The 22,549-nt window shown below is 36.3% G+C and overlaps 1 long non-coding RNA gene across 1 annotated transcript; it reads left to right on the top strand.

The window, feature by feature from the left end:
• The first annotated feature begins 19,655 nt into the window (after window positions 1-19,655).
• LOC148211828 (uncharacterized) lies at window positions 19,656-21,994 on the top strand. Its single transcript, XR_015790518.1, has 3 exons — window positions 19,656-20,254; window positions 20,347-20,381; window positions 21,734-21,994. It is a non-coding gene; the product is annotated as an uncharacterized LOC148211828 (long non-coding RNA).
• The last annotated feature ends 555 nt before the right edge of the window (window positions 21,995-22,549 follow it).

Here is a 22,549-nt window from a genome sequence, read left to right as displayed (position 1 = left end):
ATTAGTAAATTGGAAGATTCTGGAAGGGATAATCAAGTGGAGAACGTTAGCATGCTTACGTTGAGGAATGAAGATGATATTCCTCCGGAAACAATTATTAAGTAGAATGAGCATAATGAAAAAAATGAGGAAATTTCTCCTAAAGAATGTGGGATAAAATTCAATCCTCCTCTATCTTTTTCATCTTACACTCCATTATCTCCTTTTCCTTGTAGGTTGACTAATTCAAAAGAAGAAAACGAGGAAAAAGAGAAAATAGAGGTAAGTAATAATTTATCAGCTGTCTTGGAAATAAAGCTACCAGAGAAATACGAAGGTCCAAAACAGCCATCCATAGAAACAACCAATACAAAGATCAATGAAGATGAAAACGTTCTCCTCTTGAAGTCTGATGGAGAGATTGAAAGATTTAATACTTTTGATATTATAAATGATAAACATTATCTCTATCGAAATAATATGATTGATCTAGTCGTGCAGGATATTAATACATATGAAAACATTGATCACGAGCAAGAGCTAGATCAAAAGTCTAGTCTAAACGAAATTGATGATGATATTGGTGCCAAAGGGTTGACATAACCATTAAATACTGAAATTTCTGCTTCAATTAATAAAATGACACCTTGAATTGTGCAGTTAGACTTCGGATGATTGAAATATTTATGCACACCGTCAAGCAAAGAGACGTTAAATAGTTGCGCTATTGGGAGGCAACCCAAATGTTTTCTTTATTTTATGTTATTTTTATTTGTAGTTTTGTCTTTCTATTTTCTCTCACTTGGTTTATTTGGTTTTTGTTTAGTTATTAAAAGAAGAAGTCCAACTTTAGAGCATTCTTTCAATTTTACCACTAGCAACATCATAAACTATTCTGTCCAAGTAGCTCTAAACTCGGGGAAGTTTTTTTCCCCTTTGTGAGCAATTTACATAGTTATACGTTAAGGACATCGTATAGTTTAGGTGTAGGGAGATGTTTGTCATCATTCAAAAACTATTACATATTTTTCGTGCTTTAGACTCAGTATGTCTTGATTCGTATATGCTGTTTTATCCTTTTGACACCATGATGTATTTTTATCAATACCCTTGAATACTTTGTATGTTAATTTTTTATGCATGAAAGTTAATGAGTATGATTAGTAATTTTCTTTCAAAATTATATTATAGTATCTCATTGTTTTGTTGATTGAAAAATGCACTGGACTTGATGCAACTTACACACCCAAGTGAGCTTTTGAGCCTTTGAGTAAACATTACATCTTGCTCTATTTATTTTTCTTGATGAGTGTGATCAAACTTAGCATGATTATTCTAGAACTTTCTTATGAATACTTTGTGATCATATATTTGAAGTGATGTTTTAATATGACAAGGGCAATTTAAACTTACCCAAATTTCAGACTTTTAAAGGGCCAACCCTTTTACATGTTCCTTTAAAAGCCACATTTGAGCTTAATTTTCCATTTTTTTTCCTTGCTCTGCACATAATACTTAATCCTTGGGCCTTTTTCATTTATTATCTTCAATATTTCTACCTCTGTCAAGACAACAATTTAAAAAAAAAAACATTGCATGATATTACATTCTTACAGTTCAAGCCATTATCCAAACCATGTACTACCAAAAAAAAAAGAGAGAGAGAGAGAGAGAAAAAAGTCACATCATGAAAGGAAGTCACCTCATTCCCTTAATGAAAGAGAGGACATTTGGAGAAATATTTTCCAAGAAGCAATCAATTAATACTACTTCTCCAAGGTTCTTAGTACCTGAAGAAGATGTGAGAAGATAATACAAGCTACAAGTAGTATGTTTGTTTCAATATCATGCAAGTAAATAGCTAAGTTGTCTTGATGGTAAACTCTTAAATTTCCTTTCACCACACCCTTATCTAAGCCCCATTACAACCAATATTAAAGTCTCTTTGATTTTATTTTTCATTCAGTTCATCTTTAAGTGAGGAAATTTGATTAATTTGCAAGCCTATGGTAATAACATGCTAAATTTTGTTTTTGAGAGTAAAGCACCCTAAAAACACTTTGAGAGAATTGAGTGAAACTTCGTGAAGGTGTCAAGTCTTTTGCATTTTAATTTTAATGAGTTAACGAGATACTTGAGTTTTTATAAATTATAACTTATCAATGCTTATTCACTTGATTGTCATTAGGATTCATCTCGTTGATGTATGATTAACTTTACCATTATTTTGAATATTGAGAAATATTAAAAGGAGTAGAGAGAGGAGTCGGTATGTCGAGTTAAGATATGCTCGAGGACGAGCATGAATTAGGTGTGGGGGAATTTGATAGGATGAAAAATGCACCCATATTTTATTTATTTTATATATGTATTTTACATTTTATCAAGTTATTATGTTTAAATATTTGAATTTAATTATAATTTATAATTTTGTGGCAGATTGAAGATATTCAAGAATAATAATTTAAAAGTGCAATTTTAGAGGATAATGCGGACTTCACCAAATTGGGGAGAGTCCAACGGATAAAATACAGACACAATTATTATGGCTGGACGCTTCAATTTGAGAATTATGGATTTTTAGGATATTTTGTAAATAAAGAGATATAATCAAAGTAGGAAACATAATCCTTAATTGATGAGGAGCTCTTTTATTGAATTTGTTTTATTTTAAATAAGGTCTTCCCAATTAGTTAGGAATTCCTTATTACAGATAATACCTCTTTAAAAGAGGATAAAATTAATCTCTATAAATAGATAAGTCTTATTGGGAGATCCATCATCCAAGTTCCAAAGAAAAACTCTATTCTCTAAAATTCAAGTTCTCTCCCTCTACCATAAGTGGCTAGGCTTTAATTCTTCCAACTTAAGGGTGATTCAAGACAGATTGTAAGCTTGGGAGGCTCAAGTTAGATAGAGATTTCTTCTTTTTCAAGTAGTCTTTGTTTCTTGTTCTTATTATTTATGAACAATTAATATCAATTACATTGACGCCTTAATTCATATTAATTGTTCTATTTAAGTTTGTGATCCGTAATTGTCATGAATGATTGAAATAAGTAGCAAGGGGTTGGCTTATGTGTGTGTATTTATGACTTTTTCATGTTTACATAGCTGGCATAATAGACTCTACGGAAACAAAGGGACAAAATCAATTAACTTGCAACTATCTCAAATTAATTAATTTTGGTTTAGTCATTCTCATTATCCTTAATGGTATTCTTTGATTAATATGGAACGCTATCGTGCCCAGTTGATTAATTAATAAGATTTAATTTTGATGCTTGGTTTAAATTAATTAAATTGGGAGAATTAAAACTGACCATGGTTGTTCCGAGTAAGTAGACTAAGTTCTTGAATCAAGAAACCAATTTTGTGTAAAGCCTATGATCAAGATTACAATTGGATGAAAATCACACCTTTGGATTGCAAATTTGGTAAGACTCACTTTCGTTTCTTTTTAGTTTATCTTTTTTAAATTTCAAAATTTAATTACAAAACCCCCCACCATTTTTTAACTTTGAGAAATTAATTCCATTGGTTCCCTTGGGATTCAACCTAGTCTCGCTACTTCTACAAGTTAAATTTAGTAAAATCAGTAATTATTTTGGAGGTTATCGACAAACCTTACCAGTACTCACCCATTCAATTCACAACAAAACATAAATTCTCACCAGAGTCCTACATGCTTCTAAGTCATGACCTATGCAGCGTTCAACTCACAACGAATTCAGTATACAACATAAGAATCAATGTTCTGTTTATAATATGAATATCCTTCTCTCAACATTAAACATGCTTTGAGTTCTGAAAGAAAGCCAACATACATCGTACCAACAAAATTTCAATATTTCATTTCAAAATACACGCCGCACAACAAAACCAGCATGCTCCAGATACAACAAATCATAACACGACATTCAAATTACAGCCCATCCAGAACATAACATCAATCCACATAGTCAACCAATATCACATCCAACATATCTACAGCTCAAAATACAATACATCCCACAACTACATGTATTTCCAAGTCTTACTCAGTAAGTATATCATCAACGTCATTTATAAGGTCACATCCATCTCGCACAATCATGCAAACGACACTCATGGGCACACGAACAAGCAGTCGGTTCATTACAACATACAACAAACAATCCCCTCAAGTAAGAACTACTTACAACAAGGGTCCCTAGCACGCTACTAAGCTTTGCCGAAAAGTTCCTAAAACAAACCAAATTACACTTCTGCTAGAATTCAATTGGAAACACTTAAATTAAACCAAAACTAAGTTTAGGTGAGTCGTTACCTACTAACTCACACTAAAACCTCTTGGGTTAGGAGTGGGTCGACGTCGAGGAGGTTCGGGCTATGAAAACCATGTTTGAATGGCCTTAGGCTTCCTAGTCTAATGCCGAAAAGTAATAGGTAACGCCAATTTGAGTTCAAATAGGGATGAGTATCACAAATCGATCTTCGAATGGGTGTGGGTAAGCATCGCACTTTGCTGGAACGAAGAAAACATCACAAATCTGCTATTGATCACGTGCTGGTCGTGGGAGACGTGCTGCGATCGTTGGGTTCAGGGTTGTCGGAGGAGCCGGACGTAAAGGGAGCATTGGTGGTGCAAGGAGGACACGTGCCACCAGCATTCGTGGAGGAATCACGTCGGAGAAGGCCGCATGCCACTACCGAGTCGGTTAGGAATGCGCCGCAGCTATGTGTGCTATTGTCATCGGAGAACCAAGACGTGCCGCCGCTGAACTGCATGAGGGCACTGTAGATCTACACGCAAGGGGAGGAGCAACTTCGGATCACTGCCGCATTGAGGAAACTCCCATGGAAGATGCGTCGCGTCATGGGTCTGTTACCGTCGAGATGGTGCACCGTGTGCTGCTGAAGATCGGCTCAGGTTCTACTGGAGCGCTGTCGGAATGCTACACCTTTATCGGAGTGAGCGTCGTCGGATAGGTGGCTTAAAACGAGGGAGGGGTCGGGCGACTCCAAGGGTAGGGAGGAGGAAGAAAGAGAAGAAGAATAAGATAGAGGCTAGGGTTTTGATTTGTTTTCCTTTTTTTTCTTTATTCTTTTCTTTTCTTCTTGTTTTCTTTTTACCAAAGAGTAATGGGCCCAAAAAAACCAAACCATGGAAGAATAGGCTAAATCCTTATAAAAGAGTAGGGATTTTCTTAATCCCTTTCTACAAATAAAAAACACTTCAAAAAGGGTTTGGGAAAAAATAAATTAGGATATTAACTTAATTTAAAATCCAAAAAATAAAAATTAAATTTCCAAAACCTTGAATTATAATTTAATTAAAATCTCTTATAAAGATTCAAAAACTTAACTTATCTTAATCTAATGAAATTAAACTTGATTCTAATTTATCCAAAATTAAAAACTGCAAAATAAGAAGTTCCAAGAATTTCACTTAACGAAAAAGGAAGAAATCAAAAGGCACGACTATAATCTTAAATTAAACAAGACAGAGAACGCGGGGCATTACAAAATACTCACCTAAAAAAAACTTTTGTCCTCGAAAGATCTGTGTTCGCACTATTCTAAACGCCAAGGCGTTACAGGGAGAAGTCGTCTCAGTTGTGGTTATAGGAGAGCTTAAGTTGTTTTTAAACAAGAAATCATATATTTTATTAGATAATATATATGTCGCTCCTACAATTAAGAGGAACTTGGTTTCTACTTCTTGTCTATTTGAAAAATTGTACTTTATTTCATTTTCTTTTATTGAAGTGTTCATTTCCATAAATGGTGTTAACATTTGTTATGCCAAGTTAGAAAACAACTTGTATGTGCTAAGACCAACCGTAACTAAGGCAATTTTAAATATTGAGTTGTTTAAAAATGCTAAAACTCAAACAAAAAGGTAAAAAAATATCCCCAAAGAAAATATCTATCTTTGGCACTCAAGATTGGGTCCCATTAATCTCAATAGGATTGGGAGGTTGGTTAAGAATGACCTTCTAAGCGAGTTAGAGGACGACTCTTTACCACCTTGTGAATCTTGTCTTGAAGGTAAGATGACTAAAAGACCTTTTACTGGAAAAGGTTATACAGACAAAGAGCCCTTAGAACTTATACATTCAGACCTTTGTGGTTCGATGAATGTTAAAGCTCGATGAGGGTATAAATACTTCATATCTTTTATATATGACTATTCAAGGTATGGTTATCTATACCTAATGCAACACAAGTCTCAAGCCATTGAAAAGTTCAAGGAGTACAAGACTGAAGTTGAAAATCAATTAGGTAAAACCATTAAAACACTTTAATCTAATCAGGGTGGATAGTATATGGACTTGAGATTCAATGACTATATGATTGAAAATGGAATCACGTCCCAACTCTTAGCTCCTGGTACACCTTAACAGAACGATGAATTAGAAAGGAGAAACAGAACCCTGTTAGACATGGTTCGATCAATGATGAGCTATGCTCAGTTGCTGAACTCGTTTTGGGATTACGAAATGGAGACTGTAGTTTATATTTCGAATGTAGTTCCATCAAAGAGTGTTTCTGAAACATCCTTTGAACTATGGAATGGTCGTAAAGCTAGTTTACGTCACTTCCACATTTGGGGATTTCTGGCACACGTGCTCGTGACTAACCCAAAGAAACTGAAGCTTTGTTCAAAAGTATGCCTATTCGTAAGTTACCCTAAAGAGACGAGAGGTGTCTATTCTTTAATCCTCAAGAAAAGAAAGTGTTTGTATCTACAAATGCCACCTTCTTAGAATAAGACCATGTTCGAGATCATAAACCACGAAGTAAGGTAGTGATAAACGAGATTTTCGAAGAAGCTATAAACAGGTCAACAAGAGTTGTTGATCAAGCTGGCACTTCCAACAAGAGTTGTTGATCAAGCCAGCACATCACGTCAGTCACATCCACCTCAAGAGTTGAGGGTGCCTTAACGTAGTGGGAAGATTACGTCACAATCCGACCGTTATGTAGATTTAACTGAAACCCAAGTTGTCATACTCGATGACGGCGTCGAGGATCCATTAATTTACAAATAGGCAATGGAAGGTGTGGACAAGGACAAATGGGTCAAAACCATGGACCTGAAAATGGAGTTTATAATTCCGTTTGGGAACTTGTAGACCAACTCGAGGGGGTAAAACCCACAGGGTGTAAATGAATCTATAAAAGAAAACGAGACGCTGAAGGAAAGGTACAAACTTATAAGGTGAGGCCTATGGCGAAAGGCTACACAAAAAGGCTCTACAAAGCGCAGTAGTGAGATTGACGTGTGGGGATTAGTGTTTGTGAATTTTACATACTTTTTACCTTTGATTTGATAAGGGAAAGATACGTGAGGGGACACTCAATGCCTGGCGTGCCAACTTTGAGAGGTCAAGTTAGTGTACAGAAAGGGTTTTTATAACCCTGGTGATTACCTTTAACGCTACGTCAAACACACCATCATGGTAAATAAATCTTCCTCCATACTTAGTGAAATTTTCTTTTATCTTTGGCCGATTTGATTTATTTTTTGTTTCAACTCCACATCAATGTTTGATAGACAGTAGCTCTAGTTAGTGTCAAGTTACAAAGGCAAGACCAATGGTGCGAACGTGAGTGCGAGGTTTCCAATGTCGTGCTGAAGGAGGTTATAGGAGCTCAGACAGAGCTGAAGTAGACGAAGGTTCCTTAAGAGGCTGTTAATGCTGAGTTTAAAGCTGGTGAAAGCTATGCCTAGAAGGCTTGCAAGAAAACAAGGTGGCTGAAGGCCAAAGTTAAGGAGGCCGAGATGGAGATTTAGTCTCGAAGGAGCAGCTAGAAGAAAAGAAAGAAGAACATCGAACATTAGAGAAAAAGCTTGCCGATGCAACTTTTCTTAAAAAAGTCCTAAACTTGTGGCTTATATTGTGAACAACTTTATCCTTGTGACACTATGGATATAGCCTACTTTGTAATCGTTATAAACGATTTGATCCAAATCATTCATGTGGAGACATGTGAGTGGGAGTATCATAAAAAATGAGTCTGAATAAGACCGGACTGCGAAATAATTAATTTCACTTTGTAACATTGTTGATTAACGAATTAATGTTTCATAGGGTGACCATACGTAACTCAATCTTAATCCCGAGCAAGTTATAGACTCCTGATTATGAGTGATTGTCTTTTGATATGTATGGGTGAGAGTGCCACGAGTAATTCCAAGATCGTATCCTCAGGGATTTTTTTATTCAAAATGAATTCGGTTAAATGTTTCAAACTGTAATTAAAGTTTAATGGTAGAAATGGTTGATAAAGTCGTGATTTGGTTTTGTAAATATCAAGCTACTTAATAAATACATCCCCTCTACTTCTTACCTTAATTTCAGACAAAATGACACACTACACAAAAATAGCGCTAGGAGCTACTTGACACTTTCTGGAAATTGAGTTATACTCTTATCATGAACCACTTTTGGTTGTTTCAAGGCCTAGGGTAACCTACAGTCAAAATGTCTATCCGTGGTTACAATCTTATAGTGTCATTATCAACTCATTTACTTTTATGGGTCAGAGGGCCTAAGAGGGCTTATATTTAGGACCGTGGTTTATGCGTTTATGTCTTACTCATATCCCATATTAACTCTAACCTAAGAAATTGCTTGAGAAATGAATATGTTGAGGAGGTAACCAAGAAAGCGTCAGGCATTACCTGGGTTTTTATTGTTCCTGTTAAAATTAAATTGATTTTCCTTAGGCATTCCACGGAGAAGTTGAAAACTAAATTAGTGCGTAATTAGAAAACAAAAATGCTCAAAGAAATAAGAAAAATACATTCAATTGATTGAATTTATGGAATAACAAAGGTACAACAAGTCGTAGCTTAACATTCGACTATTTCGAGCTTGAAAGGAGTTAAAACTCACTAGAAAGTCTTAAAGAAATTAAATAAACCAAAATACAAAATGAAATAGATCTTGAAATTAACTAAAACAAAGCGTAACAAATGAGTTTCATAAAAACTACGGTTCAAATGAATTTAATAAAAACTAGGGTTGAAAAGGCAATAAATGGTAAAAGGAAAAAGTATAAAAAAAAAAAAAAAGCACTAGCGACTTCTTTCATGCAAAATGGAAAATTGTGAGTTTCTGCCATGTTTGACCACAAAATATTTACTTTTATCACAAAACGTTCCACTTTGCATTTTATCATGAAATTTTAAGCTTTTCTCCATCTTTAACAATATGTGAACACTTCTAATAAAATATGAGAGGAACATGATTGTTTTTATATTCAAACATGCTCAGAAAATAAGCTTTTTACTATGACAAGTCAAACTCATCTTCCTCGGCCATGGTGTGCTTTCCTTGGATGACCTACGTCATAAGCATCGTGATTAGCATATATAATATTCTCCTAAAGTACTTACTCTTTCCTCTTGAGATTCTTCGGATAGTTATCTTGATAAAGTCGGTGTTCTTACTTGTTGCACTTTATGTGGTCTCTTAAGCCCTTAAACATGATTGTTCAATATTTGTAGAGATTCAGTTATGTTCTTAACTAGGACTTCGAGTAAATATTGAAAATGTTTAAATTTTGGCTTCTCTATGTCTCTCATAACTAACTTAAGACTTTCTCCTTCTCCTTTCGAATCTTGCGAGTTTCCTCTTGTATCCATAACTACACAAACAAAAGTTAATAAAATCGAGAAATAGATATATTCCTTACTTCACTCGTTCACTCGGATTTCTCTTGGGACTCTCTTTTTGGGGGTAAGATCTTTTTAATACAAAATGATAACAATAACACTAATGATATTCATAAATGGTGTTGAGTGTATTGTTGCGCCTCTACCCTAATCAGCAAAAGGTTGCGTGGAAGCGCACACACCCATAAGTAATATAGGAAAAAGATATTCTAAGTTCGTATACTCACAGACTTTTGATTCAAACTAAATGTTATACAAAATTTAAATTTGCAATCAGGTTTATTGGTAAAAATAGTTGTGAAAGTCATGGTTTTGACTTTAAAAATGTCAAGCTTCTATTTAAAGACAACCTCTCTGCTCCCTAACTTAGTTTTAGATGAAATATCACGAAGGGGAAAATTGTGTCCAACGCTTTTTGAGTTATGCTGGAAATTGAGTTCTACTCATATCACAAACTGCTTTTTGTTAAGAAACCCTTGAGAGTTGGATCTAAGAACCTTGCTAACGAACAAGACCCATAGAACTCAATCCCAAAAACCCCGAAAACAAGTATGGAATCAACCCAAGGAAAAGTTTTAGAACGGATTACCTTGATGATCAATATCAAGAGTAGAGAAAACTTGTTTCTAAACTCGTGATTCGAATCACTCCACAAGGGGTATGATCAACACCGCTTGAATGATCCTAACATGCAAATTCTAAAGACACAAGAAATTGCACAAGAAATGGGAGATAAATCTCTCAACCAAGCTAATGAGAAAACTCACTTTTCATTCAACTTCAAATTGTGTTTACAACAAGACATCTCAAGGTTATATATAGCCATCCTAGCAAGCCATATGAAAAGTCTTAAGCAAATGAAAAGACTTGTAACTTACAAGAAATGAAAAGACTTGTAAATGAAAAGACATAACTTACAAGAAATAAAAAGACAAGCAAATGAAAGGTTAAGAACATGGAAAGTCAACCAAAATAAGTGCAATCTCGTCCATAATGAGGGATGTGAGTGTTTGACTTGGTTTTTGAATTGAATGAGTTGACTTTGACTTGTCTTGATGGAGTTGACTTTGACCTTGACCAAGTAGACTTTGACTTGCCTTAAAAACACTTAAAAATGCATAACTTGCACCAAATTGAAGTGCATAGTTCCAACTTCTTGCACATCTTCCTTTTAATTCTCGTGTCGAGTTCACGAACGCTTGGACACGAAGTAGTAAGGCTTGTTGAAGTTTTCGAGCTCTTGATCTTGTAATTGGTCCATGAGGCATGACAAAGAGAGCTCCTTGGTTCATATCATCCTCCCCTTCTTCAGAAGGATTCGTCCTCGAATCTATAAGATCTCCTTGCAATGCAACCTTGTACTCGGCATCTTGAGCTCGTTCAAACATGTTGATAAGATAATAAATTTGTATGGTAAACTTGTAATTGCTTGTAGTAAAGAAAAACCTTGCAGTTTTGTTCCAAATTCCTGGTTTAAATCCCCAATACAAGGGCATTGAAGCAATGAGTGAATGTGGCTTCTGAGTGTTGCTGAGGTCTTCATTTTGCAGTTGCATGCTTTTCTTACTCTCCCCAATTTGCACAATATTTGTAATCTCGATCGCTTTCTCAATAAGTACCTCCTCTGTGGTTGTGTACTCATCAGGCGTCAAAACCTCAACATGCACATCTTCTTCAGCATCATAAATAACAACATCAATATTAAAATCTTCTTGTTGGGCATGCAGAATAGTTTGAACATTCGCATCAATGGCATCTTGATTCTCTGCCTCATTTGAAATTTGTTGATGATTTTCCTCTTGAGGCGGACAATCGTCCTCTTTTTGAACCGATTTTGTAGCATGCCTCTTCATGTCTTCGTATAGCATTTTGAACTCTTGGCACAATTCATTGAGGTCATTTATGTTTTTGCGAATCCCGACCAATTCCTTCGTATATGGATCATCGCCATGGTGATTATCATGATATCGCCGGCTATTGTGGAACCGTGATTTCTGTGAACGTTCAGTGTGAAACATGGCTGCAAAACAAAGTTAAAGTAACAAAGAAAAAAATGGATCTCACAAGCACTCCCCCACTAATTCACTCATTAGTGAAGTTCACTCGTGCTTAACCCTCAACACTCAAAATAATGTATCGCTCCCTTACAATCTCTCCCTCACAACTTAGTACACTCTTATGCACTTCAAACAAATCGGTAAGTGAGTCTAGCAAAGTTAAAAGCTATGTGCATTTCAAGTGGTTTAGACAGCACATAAGAACTCAAACAAGGGTGTGATTTTAGGAGTAACCCGAATAACAACAAAGAAACAAGTTAAGAAAAAAAAATAATGGACAGAATTATAATGGAAGCTAGAAAGAAAAGAAAGTAGAGTTAAAGATAAAGATGGTTGGGAATTGAGCAACAAGAAAGTAGCATGAGATTTCAATGCAAGGCTACACAAAGAAGTAATGACAAATGGGGTCTTCTATGCTTTTTCCTCTTTATTTATTTATTTTTTTTTATCAGTTATGGATCAGCAAAAGCACAATAATGCTAACAATAAATGCTTTCACGTTCAGTTTTTTTTTCTTTTTTTTTTTTTGGAATCAATCAGCAAAGTTCACGAATTTCACCACTAAGCAAGTCGAATTAGAAGACTTCAAAGAAGACAGATTTGTAGATAAGACCCAGATCTATAATAATGCAGAGAACGAAAATTGGAAAAGATGAACGAAATTGATACTTTTTTTTTTATTTTGTAATTTTAGACAGAATGCTAATATGCTTAGATATAATAAAACATAAGCAAATGAATAAGGAATTCAAAGAGATAAATGCAAGGAAACATATATCCGATCAAAGAGCCTAATGCTCTGATACCAAAATGTTAAGAAACCCTTGAGAGTTGGATCTAAGAACCTTGCTAACGAACAAGACCCATAGAACTCAATCCCAAAAACCCCGAAAACAAGTATGGAATCAACCCAAGGAAAAGTTTTAGAACGGATTACCTTGATGATCAATATCAAGAGTAGAGAAAACTTGTTTCTAAACTCGTGATTCGAATCACTCCACAAGGGGTATGATCAACACCGCTTGAATGATCCTAACATGCAAATTCTAAAGACACAAGAAATTGCACAAGAAATGGGAGATAAATCTCTCAACCAAGCTAATGAGAAAACTCACTTTTCATTCAACTTCAAATTGTGTTTACAACAAGACATCTCAAGGTTATATATAGCCATCCTAGCAAGCCATATGAAAAGTCTTAAGCAAATGAAAAGACTTGTAACTTACAAGAAATGAAAAGACTTGTAAATGAAAAGACATAACTTACAAGAAATAAAAAGACAAGCAAATGAAAGGTTAAGAACATGGAAAGTCAACCAAAATAAGTGCAATCTCGTCCATAATGAGGGATGTGAGTGTTCGACTTGGTTTTTGAATTGAATGAGTTGACTTTGACTTGTCTTGATGGAGTTGACTTTGACCTTGACCAAGTAGACTTTGACTTGCCTTAAAAACACTTAAAAATGCATAACTTGCACCAATTTGAAGTGCATAGTTCCAACTTCTTGCACATCTTCCTTTTAATTCTCGTGTCGAGTTCACGAACGCTTGGACACGAAGTAGTAAGGCTTGTTGAAGTTTTCGAGCTCTTGACGCCCTTGTATTGGGGGAAGTAATTTTGGAAATGTCCTTGACGCCCTTATGTCAAACCGTGCATTTCACTAAAAGTCCAAAAAAAAAAGCGTCAAGTGTTTTTCGTCCTGAATTTTGAATAAAACATACGTTTCTCCTGTGTTTTCCCACAAATTGTTCCAATATACTTCCAATCAAATTATGCAAACTATGGAAGGAATGACTCATTTATACATCAAAACATGCATAAAAACTACCTCTTAACCGTGAAAAACAAGGTTCATCATGTATGAATGCACTTACCTTGAACAACAAGCTCGATTGCTTGTGGCAAACTAAAACTACAAGTATAATAAGTAGGACAAGCAATAAAGACAATAGCCTAAAGCCTAATGCTATTTGGCGGCTAACAATCAAAGCAAGAAAACAAGTAAAGAAGACTAACCTTGAGCCTTATTCTTTCAATTTGTAGAATAACAACAATATGCAAATCGAAAGCAGGCTTAAAATAAACAAAAGATAATGAAGAAAATAAGATAAAACAAAAATTAAACCTTAAACTATACAAATCCACACACACAATAAATAACCGACAAATAATGAAAGCTTGCGGCAAGGGTATTTTTTTAGACAAGGGCGAGGTACACAAAGCTCAGATTGGGGTGAAACCAATGGCAACTCAAAATACAACGAGTATATAACACTTACGCCGGCGAGGTTTGGAGGTCATTTGGAGGGGATGCACTTAAAACATAAATGTTGTGGTTGCAAAAGAGTTCTCTCGTAGCTATGAATAAGGGCTGACGATTTTCCTCCTTCTTGGAGGTCTCCAACTTCGGCAACTAGGTCGACAAATAAACTCAAAATGTTAAAGCACTAATAAAATAAATTATTGTCAAAAAGAAATTAATTTTGGGGTAGATTTGATTGGAAAAATATATTCCCAAATATGTTTAATTCAAAATAAGGAATGTTCTTCCTCTGGGCACTTATCTTTCAAATAGGGATAATTTCTACTCCACACCTTGAATGACTACGATATTGGTATGCCTGGAAAGCCCTTTCAAAGTTCTTAAAAAGGCTTTCTAATTTAACAAGGATTGAATTACAGGCTAAATCGAAGTTATCATAGTGATCTCTGGTGTGGTGCGAGATTTTTTAAGAAAATAGTGTTTACTAATAGCTTTGAGATTACTAGATGAAAATTTGTGATTTTTGTCACTTTGAAAATGTAACTTCAATATCATTAAAACATAGTTCTAAGCAAAAAATAAAAATAAAAATAAATAAATAAATATTTTCAGAGTGCGGGCTTCGGTATTGAAAATTTGCAGACTTCTTTCAAGTTAATGGTTCAATAACAAAATTGTAACTTTTACTAGAGGGCTCGGTTTAAAGTGGAATTTTGCTTGTTAGAAAGCTTTTGTAGTGAAGAACAAAATTAAGCAAATATTTGAATAGAATGCAAGAATAAAGGATACACGGGAGGAATTGGTGTATATGGTTGCTTAACAACTTTTAGATTTTAAAATTAAAATGCAAGAGGAGCAAAATATCAAATGAAATTTAAATTTATAAAGTAAGCAAAGTATGGGATGCATAAATAATGTTAGGGAATTGTATAGTGGTTCGAAAATTTCTAGTCCACTCCCCAAGACTTCTTCTTAGGTATTTTACTTAGTTGGCGCTTTTACGGATGAGAACCAAACCGATCGACTCTCTTTTTGTCCTAAGCTAATGAGAAACCTCACGATTCTTTTTACTGGTTCATGAACAAACAACTACTATCTTTTTTACTGGTTGAAGATCAAACCACTCTCACACTCCCAAGGTACACCCACACTTTAATAGAAAATTTCAAATAGAGTTAAAATAATAATAAATAGGAAATACCTCACAAAGGTAAATTACAAAAACTTCCCTAAAAAACAAAGACTAAGCTCACACTCTAATGTTTCTACCACACTAACAAAAATTGACAAATTTCTGTCATGAGAGAATGAGAATGTAGAGACGTGGAGAGCAAAAAATGAATTAGAGAAAGCTATGTTTTGCTTGATGAGTTGGTGTGGAGGAGAATGAAGTTGGTGACTTTATATAGAATTTCAATAATGAATTTTGGCCATTGGATCTAGCGCAACAAAGGACGAGTGATGGAGATTAAGAGGAAATATAAGGAAAATAATAAAAAGTATTTTGGAGTTTGTAGAGTAAGTTGTGGAGATTAATTGAAATTATGGATATTAAGAGTCAATGTGAAGATTGAGATATTGGTGGAAATAAAGATAAACTTGGTAAATGTTGATTCCTTCGTACTTTAGTATGCAACATGTTGCCATGTGATTCGTCCATGTTGTCCACCACGTCATCAAAATCGTTGACGATACATTAATACCACATCATTGTCATGTTAGCCATAATGTGGCTGTTAGATGCCATATCACTGGTCAGTTGTGCTCTTTTTCTATCCAAAGTTGTTTTGGTAATAACACATTTGTTTGAACACCGATTCAAGTGATTCAAAAGGTGTTGGATTCATTTTTCCAAGCTCCTTGTAATAGCCCCTTGAAACACTAAAGTAATTCATAAATAAAGTTTTGTTATCATCAAAATATTTGGTATGATTGAAGGTCATAAATCTAACATTTAAAGCAATTTTTGTAATTCTGAATTTCATGAAAAGAATGATAGACAAAAGGCACACGGAAGTAACAAAGAATAGTGGATAATTTTTTTATTATTTATTTTAGAATCATGAAAGTAAAGACAAGATAGAAAAATTAAAGAGATAGATCCGATCTAAAGTCTACGTTAAGAGACCAAATGATACGTGACAACCCAAGCATACGGACAAATGAGTCTCTAGCCCCTTAAATCGAATTGTATAGATGGTTCTAATGGGATGTGAATCCCATAGCGGACGTGATGATCATCGTTCATCAATTTTGAGAAACAAAACCAAATGTGGAAAAATGAAATACTGGGGAAAACTTACATTTGAAGAACTGTTCTTCAACGATTTCCCGAACACCACCAATAGACCTTCAGTGCTATCCTTTGGGTATCGAGAACACACTTGTGGGAACAATCAAGATAGAACGCAAGGGACAATTGAGAGAGTTTTAGCCTTGAGAGAGAAAAAAATGCTAGGAGTTCTTGGGTGTTTCTTGTTCTGTTCTTCCAACAGAACCATTGTGCATTCAAACAAAACAAAAATACCCCACGTCATTAAACTCCCCACTCCCCTGCTAAAATGCAGGGGAGTTAATAATTAATAACATTAATTAATTAAAATTAATATATTAAATAATTATCAACCAAATTAATAATTAATAAATTTTAATTAATAATTATTAATCTAATTAATAATTAATTAATTAAATATATTATCAAATAATTAACAATTAATTAAATATCTCATATTTAATTAAACCGTATTCTCTCTTGTATAACCTATAGATTTAATGTACATCTTATGTGCATTAATTTTTAACCTATAGTTTTAATATGAATCCAATTCATATTAATTATTTGAATCCTATTCAAATATTTCTCTCATAATGTATAGTATTAATTTTGAATCTCTATCCAAAATTAATATATACTTATATATAATGCATTGATATACATTATATATATTCCCGTACATAAATTGAACATTTCAAATTATTTCATAATTATTGATCCTCGTTTTACCCGTTAAGCGCTCGCAAGGGGACCTAATGGACCTACAAATCAGAAGCTCCAACGATACGAGATTAATCGGTCAAACTCATTGACCGAGTTAATCAACATTCGTTCACTATGGGTCACTCCACTAAGATCCACAGCTGCACTCTTCTCATTGCATAATGTTTTCGTGTCCATGGATATACGACCACTAATGACAAGTCAATTCTTCATGAGTGCTCGTAACTCAAGTTGGGTCAAATTACCGTTTTACCCTTGACTTACATCTTACTCCTTAAATACGACTGCTCCTCTAATGAACAACCGAGTTATGGTTCGACCAATAATCGGAAGTCCCTCTCGAGCTAGTGAGAGGGTGGGTGGGGCCCCTTGTTCAAGTCTCAAAGTCAGCATTTAAAAGAACACTTATCTACTCCTTAAAGTCGGGGAGGAGTGAATTCCATCTTGTGAAGTTATGTTCCCAGCTCCCCACTCAGTCTCGTCCCCAAAATGGTAGGAATATTGAGTCGGCGAATGGAGCCACTCTCACCCATACAGATCAAAGAACGAGCCCTCATGGGTAGGAGTCCATAACTCACTCAAGATTGAGAATGAGTTGCCTGGTCATCCTAAGAAATAACAATTTGTTAGTTAACAGTGGTACATCTAAAGATTGGCTATTTCGCAGTCCGGTCTTATAGAAACTCATTGTATAGGATACTGCCACTCGTATGTCTCCACACGAACGACCTGGATCAAGTCGTCTGTAGCATTTAAAAAGTGGGTCGTATCCATAGTGGTGCCAGGATAATGTACCCAGCCTTATCCGTATATTATAGACCCTTTAGGTTATTCCCGGGACATTATCCACTTGTATATCAAGGATATATTAAATAGATACCCAGTATATCATGTGTATATCAAATATGTACCCAATATACATACTGTCCCGATTACATGATAATAGCCTTGGAGGTTTAGTTTATTGGATTTTGGACAATGCAATGCTATGAATTTAACATCAATTGATTGAATAAAATTTTATTGAATATTCGTTTGTTTTACATAAATACAAACCACGAGTTCGGGGCAACACACCCAACAAACTCCCACTTGAACTAAACTAAAGTGGGGTGTACATTATCATAAAGTAATGGGAAAATACAATAAACTACGACAATACTACACCCATTACATTTCTCCCACTTGTCCTAGACTAATTGTAACGATCCAGAATTTCCCCCACACTTCTAGGTCACGTTAACTACCCAATCGATTAAACTTAACCCCAAACGCATGATGCCAACTCCCTATGCAACAATTATATAAAATCAAGTTTCACCTCTGGTCAATTCAACAATAAATCAATTTCATAGAATATCAATCAACAACATCCGTGGACAACCTCACGGGGCAATTTTATTATTCAAACTAGGCAAAACTCAATGAATGGTAGAGAACTAAGATAGACACCTATCATGAAATAAAATCAATAACAAGTGGGAACCTCCCAATTATTCAAATACGAACAAATAGTTTATTGACCATAACATAAGGTCTTAACTAATAACTTAAGCTAAGCAAGAGTGACTAAGCAGCCTATGGTCCTCGCTCGTCATGTCTCCTCCGTCTCATCACCATGGTCGCCCACGAGTCCTTCACCTGAAACAATCATTGTAGAGGGGGGGGGGTGAGTATATAAAATATACTCCGTAAGTAGCCCTCACCAACAAAACACACACATCATGCTCAACTAAATCATGAAACATTCATAGTCATGCCTTTCATCACATTATGCATTCAAACATAGACACATTCCATAAAATTTGGTGACAACCACAACCAGGAACACGTTAACTACCAACCTCTAGTCTCCCGAACATCTCAAGTACCTCTACGCTTATCACAGCTATCCTAGCCTTCCACAGTTAACTCCTTCGAGTAGAGTCGGCCCCTGACCATTTTTACCCAGAGCCCCGAAACTGCTGCATCGGCCCTCGACCATTTTTAACCGAGGCCCCGATGACTTCACCATCTATTGGCCCTTGACCATTTTTACCCAAGGCCCCAATAGCCTTCCTTCCAAAGGACTCCTCGTATCGACCCTCGACCGTTTTTACCCGAGGCCTCGATACTCAATTAGTGACGTATCAGCCCCCGACCATTTATACCCGAGGCCCTGACACTCACTCATTCATTTCCTCCAAGAATCCAACTCTCACCAGAGTCTTACTATATACTTTCTTAAGCCATTACCCCTGCATCTTTCAACTCACAAATACCATTCAGCATGCTTCCTGTAACGCCTCGCGTTACTCAGATTAGCTTGCCCCGAGTTCTGGAAATTTTTATAACAAAATGGATTTTTATTTATTGACTTATTGATTTATTTCATTGTTATTTTTAATTGATTCATCAGTGATCTTATTTAATTTAAGTGTGACATCTCGACCAGTGTGTATTGTTACAGTTTTAGTGGTGAGTTAGTAGCGTGTAGTTAATTTATCAAGTTACATTTAGTACGGATTTCCATTATGCGACACTTGTTTTGGATCCTTGGGCCAATTACGAAACTCTATTATTGGTTTGTTTTAACAAGGAAGGGTTGGGTAAGTGGGCCTTAAACATAAGGAAAAGAACCCAAGCCCAAAGGAGTTAAGAGTTTCAAACAAGAAAAGGGAACCCTAGCCACTTGTTCTCGTTCCTCTTCTCCTTTTCCTCTTTTCCTCTCTTGTTGAAGCCGTCGGCCACCCCCCTCCACTCGGACTTTCCCTCTCCGACACAGCAGCACCGACGGCGGCCATCTCCGGTGGACACAGCGGCAACAGCGGCGGCGGCAGCAGGTGCAGCGTCGAACAGCAGCGGCGCGTGACGGGCGGCGGTGTGCGACGATCAGCGGCGGCGCGTGACGTTCGGGCAGCTGCAGGCGGCATCGATACACGCAGGGCTGTGTTCGCGGCGTCCTTTCTCCGATTCAACAAGCCTAACGACCTCGAACAACTTGGATCCGTGAAACCCGGTGACTTTTCTTTGACCCACCTTTGTTCGAAGTTAGATTTGGAGTACCCACACCCAAACGAAATCGATTTAGAATACCCACACCTAAGTGGGGTTGTTTTGTAGCAAGGGACATTGAAACGAAGCCGTTGGAGATAGTATTGGACGTTTTTCGCTGCTGCAAAAACGTGGACAGCAGCGTATTGGTGGTGTTCGGCGATTATCTACATCCGTTTGAAACCCGATTTACGCTACCCACGTCTTGGCAAGCTAGATCTAATTTACCCACACCTATACGAAGTCGTTTTGCGGTAACAAGCCTCTTTGAACCCTCTTAAAGATGTTTTTTTTGAAGGCTGAATGGTACATTAAATTGCTGTATTTTTTCTGTTTTTATGCTTAGGTGTGAGGCCGACGCAAACTTAAACACGTGGTTGAGTAAGTAGCACTAGGGGGCGAGTGCGTGCGTTATTTAGCGTTAACGGAATGTTCTTGATGCTGTTTTTTTTTGTTTGTTTTTCTTGTTAAAATAATTTAAATGAGCATGTAAGGATTGTTGGTTTGATTTGTGAATTCTAGCGATCTTGTTGCCGTATTTCTATTATTGAACAATTTTGAGGAAACATGCTTCCTATTCTTGTTGTTGTAGGTGACTAGTAGATTCTGAACTGTTGTAGTTAGAAGTAATTGGCTGATGACGTTATGCAAATGGGATGTAGATGAAATGCTAGCTTCGTTATACCGATAATTTAATTCATATTGTCTGGTTGTGAGCTGTTGGATGAATTTTGTTTATTACGTGGAAAAGCATGTTTGTAAACGGTGCAGTGATTTAGAATGTGGGAGGTTTACTTGTAGGTGGTCATGGAAGGGTTAGTGAAGTGGTGAAGGGTGAAGGGTAAAGGGACGGGTTGATAGTCCGTTAACCATGGGTGTTCTGACCTGAAAGATGCATATAAATCGCTTGGAGGTTCAAAGCCTTGAGTAGTGGCCTTGGGGATAAATGATAAGGCCAGACGTCAAATTTCTGTAAACGTGTATTGGGGTCTTGGGGATAAATGTCAATGACCAATACGCTGGGAAGTCATCGGTACCTTAGGAATAAACGACAAGGACCGGTGCACAGTTCAGGCCTTGGGAATAAATGGCAAGGCCGAACGTCAAGTTTCTGGAGAGGAGTATTGAGGCCTTGGGGATAAATGTCAAGGGTCAATACGACTCGAGGAGTTAGGCTTGAGGGATTAAAGAAGAGTGGAGCTTGCGAAGTAGTGGTGTTTGGCCTTGGGAATAAATGGCAAGGTCGGACATGAAGTACTGGAGAAGGAGGAGGTACGGTGACTTGGGAATAAATGTCAAGAGCCGTCATGCCTCGAGAAGTTAAGCGGGGAGTGATAAAGGGGGGTGTTGAAGAAGGTTTAGTACTATGAAACAAGGGCTAGCGATTCATGGGTTGTGGTATTGGTAGTTTCGACGCTTAGTTGTTGTATGTAAATGTCAAGTTATTTGTTCGCTATCTCTCTCTGCTTATTTGGTTGCCTTGCTCTTGTTTTGTTCTAAATGTCAAGTTAATTGTTCGCTATCCCTCTCTGCTTATTTGGTTGCCTTGCTCTTGTTTTGTTCTAAATGTCAAGTTAATTGTTCGCTATCTCTCACTGCTTATTTGATTGCCTCGCTATTGTTAGTTCTTTATGTTGTGGCTGTCAGCATAATTTATTTTGTGCTAGTTAGGAAGTGCTACTTACGGAGTACCTTATGTACTCACCCCCCCTTTGTACCTTTATATGTTTCAGGTGTGAACGGGGTCGACCGCGATGATGATGTGGAGAGGGCTTGACCGAGGAAGGATCACTAGTTTAGTTAGTGAGGATAGGGGGAAGGGTAGTTGGGTACGAGTAGCCTTGAGACATATGTTATTGCTATGTGTGAACCGCGGAGGAAATTTTGTATTATTTAGAACTACTTTAATTGTTATGGATGTTGTGGGTAAACGCGTCGTTGTTGTCATTGGAGTTGAGGTGCACGGTTGTTTTTACTATTTCATAATTTTTGCCACTGAGGGGAATTTGAGATCTTGTTGTTTTCTTTTAAATTGCGCACGGAGGGCGGAGTTCTGACAGTTTATGACATTTATATTTCTGTTAGAACGCATGGAAGTCGAAGCTTTATTTCATCTAAATTATTTTCCAGGAGGTTGCTTATCTCGTGTTTAGAGTTAAGGTTAGCCAGAAGAATTATTTAGCGCTGCCTATGATGTTTATATGAAATCTTGGGGCGTTACACTTCCACAACATAAACAACATTCTAATAAACCAATCATGCTCTCACAATATAACTTTTCTTAACAATGGCTCTACAATGAGTTTCGTCGCAACAAAGCATAACCACACAAATTTTAAACCATTGGAGTCCGACATAGTTCACCAAAAACACTTAATATCCAGCATCAATATTCAATAAGCATTACTAAGTATAATAACACATAAGGCACGCCGAACAACTCATGCATATTCAGACAACAAACATTTCCACAGCAATACTCAGCAATTTAGCAAAGCAGAAACCTCACCATTTTCACCGGCACATATCCAACACTACTTCAAGTATAC

Source organism: Momordica charantia (assembly GCF_013281855.1).
Source record: "Momordica charantia cultivar OHB3-1 chromosome 4 unlocalized genomic scaffold, Mcharantia_2.0 BLBB01000004.1, whole genome shotgun sequence".
In the NCBI taxonomy this organism is placed as follows: Eukaryota; Viridiplantae; Streptophyta; class Magnoliopsida; order Cucurbitales; family Cucurbitaceae; genus Momordica; species Momordica charantia.
The sequence above is the reverse complement of the archived record's forward strand: the minus strand, read 5'-3'. Positions and strand labels throughout refer to the sequence as shown.